We start from the raw sequence: 12,164 nt of genomic DNA on the forward strand, positions 1-12,164 counted from the left end.
GAAAGAGAGGTTACTTAAGAGCTGCACGGGAGAGAGTTAAGTTCAGCTTGGTTTAGGTCAGTTCAGTTTAGTACAGTGGAGTTCATTTGGGTGTAATTGAGGTCAGTTCAGAGGAGAGCAGTTGAGTTCAGAGTACTTCAGTGCGTGGAGTTCACATGCAGTCTTTCAGAGCAGTACAATCCAGTCAGAAGGCAGGAGTTGCCAATTTGAATCAGTCAGATTGGAGAGGGGCTAGCCAGAACCAGCCAGCAAGAGTTCAGGAAGAGCTAGAAAGAGTGAGTTTATTTAGCAGTAAGTCTTGGAGGCTGAAACATTCTAGGCCTAGATTAGCAGATGGATGCTTGAAGCTGAGGCCTTCGAGGTCCAGACTTGCAGAAGATTAGATTGCATGGCAGCTAGAAGCTTCCAGGTCTAGGCCTAGGGATAGTTAGAAACACTCAGGCCTTAGCCCAAGCTTGGGGGTGGTTCTCATTCCATCCCTTCATCTGAGGAAATAAAAGTGACATTTACATTTACAAACTGTGAGTCTCAGGAGCCATCTCCATTTCTGCATTTCCTGAGCTCAGATCCTCATTCTTCTAGCTTTGTGGTTACCCACTATGCATGAGCAGATGAAACTACTTTTACCCTACTTTTATTTGTGGGCTAGGACATGATCCATAGAATTTGTAAGCCTAATTACTTCAAGTTAACTTTGGATATTAATATTATTTGTAACCATAATGTTAATGTGTATCTAAGTTAGGAATATATGATACGGGTCCTCTGATGGCATTGATGCCAAATATTTGAGCTTCAAATGACCTGGAAGAACAAACAGCATTGAGACCCTTTATCTTAACTTCTTTTTAATAATATAATTTTATTTTTAAAGAACAGTTTTAGGTGGCGAGCAAAATTGAACAGAATGGACAGAATTTCCACATATCTCACTATACCCATATATTCCAGGACACTTACATACTCCTCTGTACATATATAACCTGCCTATTAATATCCTGAAACAGAGTACTATGGCAGGAGACTTTATTACATTGTGAATCCCAAGATTGTGCTATTTACTGAAAAATCCTATTTCTAGTTGTTTTCAGCCCTTAGCACACACGTTAGTCCTTCTGGCTGGAACAGAGATATGCTCTTAGTATATACCTTTAATTCCGAACAATGAAGGTACAGTTAGTTTGTAGAAAGAAGCACCCATGTTTAGTTGAGTGGGAGACAAAGTGACAAATCAGAGAAAGATTTGACACAACAGGATATGCCAAATTCTCATGAGAAAAGAGAGGAAAGGGAAGCTATGTAAAAGAGCAGGGCAAAGAGGAAGAAGGCAGTTTTAGTTGGACAGTTGTACAGAGACAGGTCACAGAGAGCGAACAAGCTAGACACAAAACAGAAGGAGCCAGAGAATGAGAAGGAACAAGAAGGTTAGAACACATTGCCAAGTTAGTATGAGGCCAAGTAGAGTAATTCATTCAGGAGAAGCCAAGAGAAACCAGATTGAGTCATTTTGCATTGAGAATAGTTTAGCCAGAAGAGCTGAGTTGAATCGGCCAGCCAGAGCTCAGAAAGAACTAGAAATGGTGAGCTTATTCTGAAGTAAATCTCAGAAGCTGAAAACATTCTAGGCCTAGAATAGGTTGTATGGATGCTAGACACTTTCGTATGTAGGCCTAGGATAGTAGACCAAGGCTGTAAGGCTCCAAAGCTACATTTATGTCAGGAGAATATTTTAATAGAGTACAGGTTACAATTGATGAACTTAGTTGTCACATTGTTATCACCCAAAGCCTCCTGGTTGTTGTTAGGCATCTGTGGGTTTAAAGTATATATACTATGTCATAAGTATAGTATCAAATAGAATAGAATCACTGTTCTTAAGTCCCTTTTGCTCTCACTTCAGAGTTTTGCCACTTCTAGAATGCCTAACAGTTTGGGGTGAAAAGGGGTAAAAGCTTTTTGGGTTACTTTGGCTTCTTAAATATCTTTGGTAAATCTTAGTACAATGTCAGGTCCCCTTAGCAACTCTTTCTGTAAGTTTATTTACCTTCCTGTACAATACTACTCTCATCCCATCTTTGATGTTTATCTATGTCTACCCCATACTGTCAGTTCTTCACTGGACAGCTTGAAGTCTCTGTACTATTAGGACCCAATCCAATTTGTAAACAGTCTCTGTCATCAGAAGTGGCCTCAAAGATATGCTCTTGGAATTAAGTCATGAAGCACTGGTCCCATCAAACTTACCTTACAGTAACTATTTCAGCTATGATAAGAATAACTGTACCTACATCCTATACATTATAGCAATCTTGTTTTCTTTGGCAGACTTTCACAATTATCAGCTGTTAGTCTCCCCTTCCCAACTTCTGCCACCCTCCCCTTTTTTTGAGACAGAGTTTCTCTATGTAGCCCTGGCTATCCTGGAACTAGCTCTGTAGATCAGGCTGGGTGGCTGACTTCAAACTTAGAGATCCATCTGCCTCTGCCTTAGCAGTGCTGGGATGACTAAAGACACGTGCAATCACGGCTTGGACCATTTAAGTCTCTTACATTCTTGCATCTCTAGAATTAATTTTGAATGCTGAGTGTCAGAACATTATACACTACTTAAACGTGAGAAAGATAGTTCCGCATTATCTAGAAGGATAAAGCAAGAAAAGATAAAGATACAATTGGGGAGGGGTAGAAAAAGCGAATTGATTTTTGTTGTCTCTTTAGTTTTCCATTAGTTACACTGTTTTTCTAGGTTGTAATAACACAGTTAAGATTTTGTACAATTAAAGGGCAAAAGCTTAAGTATAAAAAAATCCAACCCTAGTTTCTCTGAAGCAAAAAAACTGTTCTGCTTTCTTCTTTGGGCTTGCTAGAGGGAGCAAAATGGAAGTTTCCTGTGTGCAAACAAAACAAAACAAAGCCACAGAACGATACAAGGAGAGGTCCCGTGTAGGTTCCTGATAGTTTCCGGTGACTTGCTGCTTTTCCTTGCCCTCTTAGCCATGCCGGGATTCGACCTAAGGCTTAGTTAGACCTAAAGCTTTTAAAACTTGTAACTGCCAGGCGGCTCAGTATCGCCCCCCCTGATCAGATGTGATCCTATTTCTGGATGCAGATCGACCTTGAGCCGCATTTCGGGGGCGGGACTTCCGTAGGAGGCGGAGTCTCCCGCTGTCACCAAGCTGGGGGTCCGGTATGGGGGAGTGGCGGTGGAGGGCGGGGCGAGCGGCGAAGAGGGCGGGGCATGCCGCCGAGGAGGGCGGGGCGTGCCGCGGGGACTTCCCCTGGGTTGAACTTCGCCGCGGGTGCGCGGGGAATGGGGCGGCGGGTCCGGGAGGCATGGCACACGGGTGGGCTTAGGCAGACCCTTTGTGTACCGGGCAGGGTTTCTTATCTCTGGCTTGTCCTCAGCCAAGTGGGCGTTGCTGGGAGGTGGGGAGCCGCTCGGCCGCTATCTGCGCGACGGTAGCGAGCATGCGTGCGTGCGCGTGTTCCGGCGAGGCCGCGCGGCTGTCCTCTCAGTTCGTCCTCCTGTTAGGGAACCCGAACCCGGATCCGGGCGAGTAGCCGACTTCTTCTCCCCGCCTAGGGATACCCACAGAGCGGCCGGGAGGGAACGCTGCTCCTGGAGTGGTGGGCAGCTGTTGGGAGCTGCTCAGGCTGGAGCCACGAGATTTTAAAGGACCTGTCTCTGTCATTTTTACTTTTAGGATTTTGGCCAAATTGGGCGAGGGTACAATATTACCACTTACCCCTTCTCACCGAGGAAGAGCGGGAGAAAGGGTAAGTAAGTATCGCTCAGGGGCGGAAGGAGCCAGGAGCCAGTGGGGAAACTGCCCTAGGCAACTTGGGTCCAAATTCCACTTTTTATCAGGAACTGGATACCCACCTTCAAAGGTCACTTGTCCCAAGCTCAAGTCTTTCTTCAGGTTTCAGAAGTCCAAAGAGTCGACTGGAAGTATAACAGCTTTTTAGTCACCTGACAGAAAATTCATTTCAGAACCTCTTTAACCTGTCACATTGATGCTATGGTTCCTCTCTGGTTCCTTGTCTACCTAGGTAGCATTCAGTAATTCTGAACAGTAGGGCTCTACGTAATCTTGGCTTTGCTTGGCAGGTATCCCTCCAGGGATCTTGACATTTTAAAATCTGCCAACAGTGGGCAAAAAGCACATGGGGCCACATACAGGCAATTTCACATACTTTCAGTTCTTTTTAGATCTTTCATAATTACAGAGCAATTGGGGGAGGTCCTATCTCAAGCATTGAGGTGCTTCTCTGAAAAGCTGAAGTCCCGGGAAGTTGGCTGTGATTTCAAGTATCATCTCTTTTCATTGGTTCTTCCCTGAGACTTGCCTTTCTCCTAGTCAGTGTCTGGTGATAGGAAACACGGTTCCTTTCGGGTTGGAAACCCTCCGGCTTTCCATTTATCACCGCTAACTTTTAGTTACAATCCAAGTTAGCTATAGGCAAGAAGAGTAAACCACATGCTTGCTTACTTCCATGGGAAAGCTACACTTACCCTCCTTGCCCATCCTGGCACATGCCACTTATGAACCCGACTTCCTTGTTAAGAGGTGGATGTTCACATATTATGAAAAACTAAGACATGGTTGTTTACTAATGAGGGAACCTGTCTCTGATGTCCTTTCATTGTGTGTTGAATGAACAGTGGGAAAAATGGGATCTGGAGATCTGGTGGTGATGGCTCCCGCCTTCAGTCCCTACAGGGACAGGTGGGTCTCTGTGACTTCAAGGCCAGCCTGGTCTATGTAGGGAGTTCTAGGCCAGCCAGGACTACAAATGAGGGCCTGTCTCAATAAACAAAGGAAGAAACACACACACACACACACACACACACACACACACACACACACACACACACACACACACAAATCCCATAAACAAAACAAACAAAACAGTATGTGGAGAATGAGACTGTTGGAGATGGCCCGTTTTGGGAATGGGTTTTCACAGGTTTCTGGGGAAGGTTTGAGTAATTAGATGTAAGTGCTAGAGAACTTCCATCTGCTGCTGTTTTCGTGGCTTGAAGGTCAGTAGTGCTGTGTGAGGGCAGTGCTATCATTCCACATGTCTGGTAGAGTCAGACATGAACTTGGGCATCTAGCTCTGCCACTTGGGACCAAGTACAGTATTCATGTTGTTTGATTTGATGCTATCTAAATAGAACAACGAGGACCTAAAAAAGAAGACCAGACCAAGCAGTTTTCCATAATGTATAGCGTTGTAGTCATTTTCCAATTCAATAGATACATAGTTTGGGCACAGTAACTAGACGAGAGAAAGTTTTTGAGTTCTGTAAGAATGCTTAATTTGAGAAAACAGGAAGGCAGCTAAGGATGGAGTAAATCTGACCTACCATGGGGTTCTGTATGTTTAACCCCATTTCTCTACTGACATGAGAATAGGCTAAGGTCAAAACAAAGTTACTTAGGACTAGCACTTACAAGAGTGTGAAAGTAAGAATGTGCACCTCACAAATTTGTAAAATTTTGGTATTTACCTTTAAGACATGAGATTCACAGCTCCATTTTAACTAGGCATACAGCTGAGGTATTTGCTTATCTGTATGAGACTTATACAATGTAACATGCACATGTGTGTAAAAAATATATATATATATATATATATATATATGTTACCATTACTTGGTAAAATGTAACCTTCTTCCTTTTCTAGCTTCTCCTAAAATCTTCATGTATCAGATGTCATCCCCTTTACAGTCTATTGTGTTTCTGAGGTGCTGGAGGATAAACCCAGGCCCTCAGCAACTGCAATACCACAGAACCTCAGCTCAGCCTTGCCTATCAGACTATGTAACAGAGGCAGGTCTTGAATTGGAAATCTTCCTGCTTCAGCCTCCTGAGTGCTGGGACCATAGGGGTGTGCCACTGTTTCTGCACTCTTAGTTGCAGCTTTGAATTCTAGTTTTTAATTTTATTAGCTCTGACACTTGGGACCAAGTAGAATATTCATGCTGTTTGATTTGATGCTATCTAAATAGAACAAGGAAAAGAGAAGACTGGACCAAGCAGTGCCTTTGTGTACTCACTGTCCCGTTTCCCTATCTGATTGCCCATTATTTTCTTTATTTCCTTTTAAACTCTATTTTATTTTGTGTGCATTGATGTTTTACCTGCATGTCTTTATGTGGGTTTTGGATCTCCTGGAACTGGAATTCCAGACAGTTGTTAGCTGGGAACTGAACCCAGCTCTTCCTCAGGAAGAACAGCCAGTGCTCTTAACTGCTAAGCCACCTCTCTCCAGCTCCAGCCATCGTTTGCAGATCTTCCTTAGGAAAGTTCCAAGCAGCCTAGAACCCACTTTCCCATGAGCACTAAGTCTCCCTGATTTATGTATTTTCACAGAGAATAGCCTTGCTACATCTGACCCCAGAATTTCTGAAACAAGGATTCACACTTGGTGTGGCTTGATTTTCCTATATCAGAACATTCCACACAGCTCTGTCTAAAGAGTGTCCTGTCAGCTTGAAAAACAAGAGAAAAGGTTTCTATCTGACACCACTCACAAAGTGAGACAGACAGGCTACCACATTTAGCCGAGTGCTCCAGGTTAGGGTTTCTTTTTCAGAAACATCTTTGGTTTAGAAGCATTATAATAAAAATGCTGATGCCTCATGTCCAAACTGTCATGATTTTGCTAAGTCGTGGGTCTGATATATAGCTAAGCTGTGTATTTAGCGTATGTAATACTTCATTTGGAGCTGAGAAAGACAAGTGCACAGACACTTGACTTCACAGCAGACATCTGGTTTCGCTTTGCTAAGGAGTACACTTTGTCAGTAGATAGAGGCATATGAGCTGTGCTGCTGCAGTCTGTGGCATTTCTGTTATGAGCTCCGGTCTACCCGCCCCAGTGTGATGTTTTATTCAAATGACAGCACCTGGTCACGGAAGCACGTTTCCCCACCGGTGTCTTCCAGTGTCACTGTTCTTACAAGTTAATAAGGGGAAGTACTTCCTATTCTTGGTGAGTTTTTACACTAAGTTTTTGTAGAAGAAAAACATTTTTAAAGGAAGAAAAACCTCACTTTAGAACCCATTGAGCTGAATGTCCTGGTTAATTCCTGTAATCCCAAGCACAGTGGAGGCAGAGACAGGCTAATTTTGAGTTCTAAGCTACCTGGTCTAAATTAGACTTTTTTTTTAACTTAAAAAAGGAACTTACTATGTTCTTAAAAGTACATTTTTTTCTTCCTTCCTTCCTTTCTCCCTTCCTTCCTTCCTTCCTTCTTTCTTTGAGAAAGTTTGATACAAGTTTTTCTGTATAGCCCTGTCTTGGAACTTGCCCTCCCCCTTTGCCCCCCACAACTTGCTGTGTACACTAGGCTGGCCTCAAACTCAGAAAATCTGCCTCCCAAGTTAAAAAAGTCCACTTTCAAGTCTGCTTACGTGTTAACAGCTTAATTTACAGAAAAAGAATAACAAGTAGCATTTGGTTTTCCAGTTGAAAGTACCAAAGCTTTTTAAACCCATCATATGCCGTTAGAGATGATGTGGGCGCTTAGAGATTAAGTTTTCCCATTTATTCCCTTTTGTCTAACACATTTAAAAAAAAACCTTGGCATATAGGGTGTGTAAAGTAGGTATGTAAATCAAACATGTACTTATAATAAATCATAAGGGTAATTCATTTAAAAAATAGTTGTTTGGTATATGAATACCTTCACCATTTATTACAGAAGAGAATTTGCATGGTACTGAAATAGATGTTCTCATTTATTTGCATACAGAATTAAGTCTTCCCTGGAGACTGGAGGCAATAGTGTCTTCAGCACTTCCTATAGTGGATCCATATTCTGATTTTATAATCATCGGTGTCAAAAATGCTGCTTCATATAAATATGTAGTAAAAAAAAATGGCAGGAATATGCTTAGGACCATCTCAGAAATTGTTGGAAATTCTGTTCCAACCCCAAGCCAGAATTTTGTTTTATGTACTTTGGATGTAATTCATGCCAGCAACTCAAACAACAATTTTTTTTTCTCCCTCTTTATTAAATTGGGTATTTCTTATTTACATTTCAAATGTTATTCCTTTTCCCAGTTTCCAGGCCAACATCCCCCTAGCCCCTCCCCCTCCCTTCCATGTGGGTGTTCCCCTCCCCATCCTCCCCCCATTACTGCCCTCCCCCCAACAATCCCGTTCAGGACCCAGGGCTTCCCCTTCCACTGGTGCTCTTACTAAGATGTTCATTGCTACCTATGAGGTCAGAGTCCAGGGTCAGTCCATGTATAGTCTTTAGGTAGTGGCTTAGTCCCTGGAAGCTCTGGTTGCTTGGCATTGTTGTTCATATGGGGTCTCGAGCCCCTTCAAGCTCTTCCAGTTCTTTCTCTGATTCCTTCAACAGGGGTCCTATTCTCAGTTCAGTGGTTTGCTGCTGGCATTCGCCTCTGTATTTGCTGTATTCTGGCTGTGTCTCTCCAGAGAGATCTACATCCAGTTCCTGTCAGCCTGCACATCTTTGCTTCATCCATCTTATCTAGTTTGGTGGCTGTATATGTATGGGCCACATGTGGGGCAGGCTCTGAATGGGTGTTCCTTCTGCCTCTGTTCTAAACTTTGCCTCCCTATTCCCTCCCAAGGGTATTCTTGTTCCCCTTTTAAAGAAGGAGTGAAGCATTCACATTTTGGTCATCCCTCTTGAGTTTCATGTGTTCTGTGCATCTAGGGTAATTCAAGCATTTGGGCTAATAGCCACTTATCAATGAGTGCATACCATGTGTGTTTTTCTGTGATTGGGTTACCTCACTCAGGATGATATTTTCCAGTTCCGACCATTTGCCTATGAATTTCATAAAGTCATTGTTTTTGATAGCTGAGTAGTATTCCATTTTGTAGATGTACCACATTTTCTGTATCCATTCCTCTGTTGAAGGGCATCTGGGTCCTTTCCAGCTTCTGGCTATTATAAATAAGGCTGCTATGAACATAGTGGAGCATGTGTCTTTGTAATATGTTAGAGCATCTTTGGGGTATATGCCCAAGAGAGGTATAGCTGGGTCCTCAGGTAGTGGAATGTCTAATTTTCTGAGGAACCTCCAGACTGATTTCCAGAATGGTTTTACCAGTCTGCAATCCCACCAACAATGGAGGAGTGTTCCTCTTTCTCCACATCATCGCCAGCATCTGCTGTTGCCGGAGTTTTTCATTGTAGCCATTCTCACTGGTGTGAGATGAAATCTCAGGGTTGTTTTGATTTGCATTTCCCTTATGACTAAAGATTCAAACAACAATTTTTAAAATCAACGATTCTAGAGCTGGGCATGGTAGTGCACGCCTTTAATTCCAGCACTCAGAAGGCAAAGGCAGGCAGATCTTGAGGCCAGACTGTTCTACCTAGCATGTTACAGGACAACCAGGGCTATACAGAGAATCCCTGTCTTGAAAAACAAAACAAAAAATTTGCTATTTAACATAGTATAATGATGGAGCTACTGATTGGTAGTTATGAGTAATGATGATGGGAAAGTATTAAAGTTTTTGTTTTCCTGAACTATACTATTATGACCTAGCAGTGGTGGCACACACCTTTAATTCTAGCACTCAGGAGGCAGAGCTCTCTCTGAGTGTACCTGGTTTGCAGAGCCAAGTTCCATGAAGGCCAGGGCTATGAGGGCCAGAGCTATTGAAGAGGAAACTTCTCTCAAAAACCAAAAATTAAAAAGTTTTCTATGAGAGCAGAAAACTTTGCATGTACAGGAAAAACACTGTAGCTGGTAACTTCTAGCAGTCTCCAAGGTGAGTTTGGGTGTTTTAGGTAGCACTCAGTGTTGCATGGTGTGACCCCACGTCCAGTACAAAATGAAGTCTCCTGATGCCGGATTAGTGAGCTCTGCAAGAAACACCTTCTATTTGTTTTGCATCATATTTTGAATTAACTTTTGGTCATTGGGCACTCAGAAACCTTTATACTGCTGCTAAGGTTTTTTTTTTTGTTTGTTTGTTTTGTCTTTGTTTTTGTTTTTGTTTTGGTGTTTGTATGAGCTGTCCTGTCCCTTGATGTTATGCCCTTCCCAGATTTTTTTTTTTTGTTGTTGTTGTTTTTTATTTTTTGTCTTAATGTAACTCTGGGGTTGTGACTAAAATTTTAAAAGCTGGTCTAACAGACATGCACAGTAGTATTTTGGAGAAGATTATATTCTGATAATCCATCCAGCATGACTAAAACACCTCTTCCACGTTGACATTGAGGGACATTGACAAATGTTGGAGGCCTGTCCTTTTAGATTTGAGAGTGGGCTGTGTGACCTGGGGTACAGTTCCTCATCTGTATGAGATAATTTCTCACAGATGCTGTGAGATCTGGTGATTGTAAGGTAGCATAGCGACTGCCAGGAAATAGATGGTGTTACTAGTGGCTTCATTTTTCTTCCAGGTCTTGACCGAAAGAACCGAGATTCTTCTCCTTGCTTACATCCACACTAATTCATAGCCAAGACATGCAGCTCCAGAAGGAGGAGCTTCCCATGGGATTTGATGGTGGGGGAGCGAGGGTGGGGAGGAGTGCTGAGAAGGGATATGGAGAACATCAACAGAAGTGAGCTGATAGGGAAGGAGACAGTCTTTTGCTCAGTCCAAGGACATACCTTAATGAGAATCCTTTTTGGTGGGTGGCGGTGAGTGAGAGTCACAGAAAGAGAGATGTTTTTACTAGCCTCTTTTATGAGTGGTTTTATTGGGCTCTCCCTCCCCCACCCCCCAACATGCACATACTTTTTTTTTTTTTTTTTTTTTTTTTTTTTTTTTAAGGAGCCTCACTATTAGTTCTGGCTGTTCTGGAGCTCACTATGTAAATGAGGATGGCCTTGAACTCATAGAGGTCTGCCTGCAGTGAATGAGGAGATGAGGAGATGCACTTTTAGAATGAGTTGGTTAAAGGACATATGAGCACATCTGCTGAAGGTGCTTAGAAGGTAACTTATACATAGGGTCCTGGAATATCACAGACAGAGGAGGCCAGAGGAGGCTTTTTGAGTTCCTGCCATATAGAGAGTGAAATTGAATGCACAGGAAAAGATAAAAGTGTTCAGAGGACATAAATAGTTATAGAAGGAAAAGTAGTTGAGTATAATAAGCAGTAGGCAGTATTGAAAGTAAGGGTCAAGCCAATAAAGAGGCAAGGATGCTAAAGAGGAGTGGACCAGGAAGTCAAGAGACCTCTTAAAACTTACCCACTGAGCAAAAACTTTTCCCGGAGGAATATAGTTCTAAATTTTAGTCCTCAGGTGAACAATGGATGTCTAGATTTGTTTATATTAGTCCTGCTCCTCTGTTAACATTGTTCTTTTTCTGTGTTTTTATAAGATTCCATGTGTGAATGAGATCATGCATTATGGACCACTTTTTTCTATTTCTGGCTTATTTTATTTAACCCAGATTCGACCATATTATGGCAAATGACAGGAAGGTTTGCTCTCTCTCTCTCTCTCTCTCTCTCTCTCTCTCTCTCTCTCTCTCTCTCTCTCTCTCTTTCTGGAGATAGGGTCTTGCCATGTAGCCTCAGCATAAACTCATGATCCTTTTGCCTCAGCTTCACGATTGCTGGGGTTATAGATGTATTCTACTTACTACTGCACTCTCTCCCTTCTGAAAGCACACTGAATAATATAATATTTCACTGTATATTGTATTGCACTTTCTTTATACATTTCCATGTCAGCAAGTGCTTAGGTTGTGTCCATGTGTTCAGTTACATTAGGATGGCTGCTTAGCTAAGAGGCAGCATTGGCCAAGATGGGAAAGAGGGAACATGTACAGTGATTCTTGAAACAGCATGATGTTTTAAATAAATTAAAAATAGAACCAGGGTGAACCCAGCAGTCCCTCTTCAGGGTATCCAACCAAAGAAAGAAACCTCTATCATGTAAGGATGCTGGCTGGCTGCACTGAGAGTTCTGCATGGGCTCTCATGTGTTCTCAAGAATGAGAACCATTTTTTTTTTTAAGAGAAAGAGTCAGTGTTTATGGTGAGAGGAAGGAGTCCAGAAAAAGGATAATGTGAAAGTTCAATTGTATGCATCCTGGACATCATGTTTTGTTTTTTTCTGAATGGCAACTAACTTGAGTATGTTTGCCTACTCCTTCCCTGGTGTTCAGAGAACACCTGATTCTTCTCTTTGTTGTTC

General features: G+C 42.4%; 1 protein-coding gene across 10 annotated transcripts in view; it reads left to right on the plus strand.

The window, feature by feature from the left end:
* Positions 1–3,255: 3,255 nt before the first annotated feature.
* Immp2l (inner mitochondrial membrane peptidase subunit 2) overlaps positions 3,256–12,164 on the plus strand; it is a 906,807-nt gene continuing 897,898 nt past the window's right edge. For 2 of the 10 annotated variants that reach the window (XM_087551872.1, XM_087551869.1), the window contains exons 1-2: positions 3,256–3,553; positions 3,705–3,777. The gene's annotated coding sequence lies outside the window, so the exon portion shown is untranslated. Of the gene's footprint in view, positions 3,554–3,703; positions 3,782–12,164 lie in introns of those variants that run through there. The other 8 variants (XM_087551873.1, XM_087551870.1, XM_087551874.1 and 5 more) reach the window with 5 other exon arrangements.

Source organism: Rattus norvegicus, chromosome 6 (assembly GCF_021556685.1).
Source record: "Rattus norvegicus strain SHRSP/BbbUtx chromosome 6, alternate assembly SHRSP_T2T, whole genome shotgun sequence".
Classification (NCBI taxonomy): domain Eukaryota; kingdom Metazoa; phylum Chordata; class Mammalia; order Rodentia; family Muridae; genus Rattus; species Rattus norvegicus.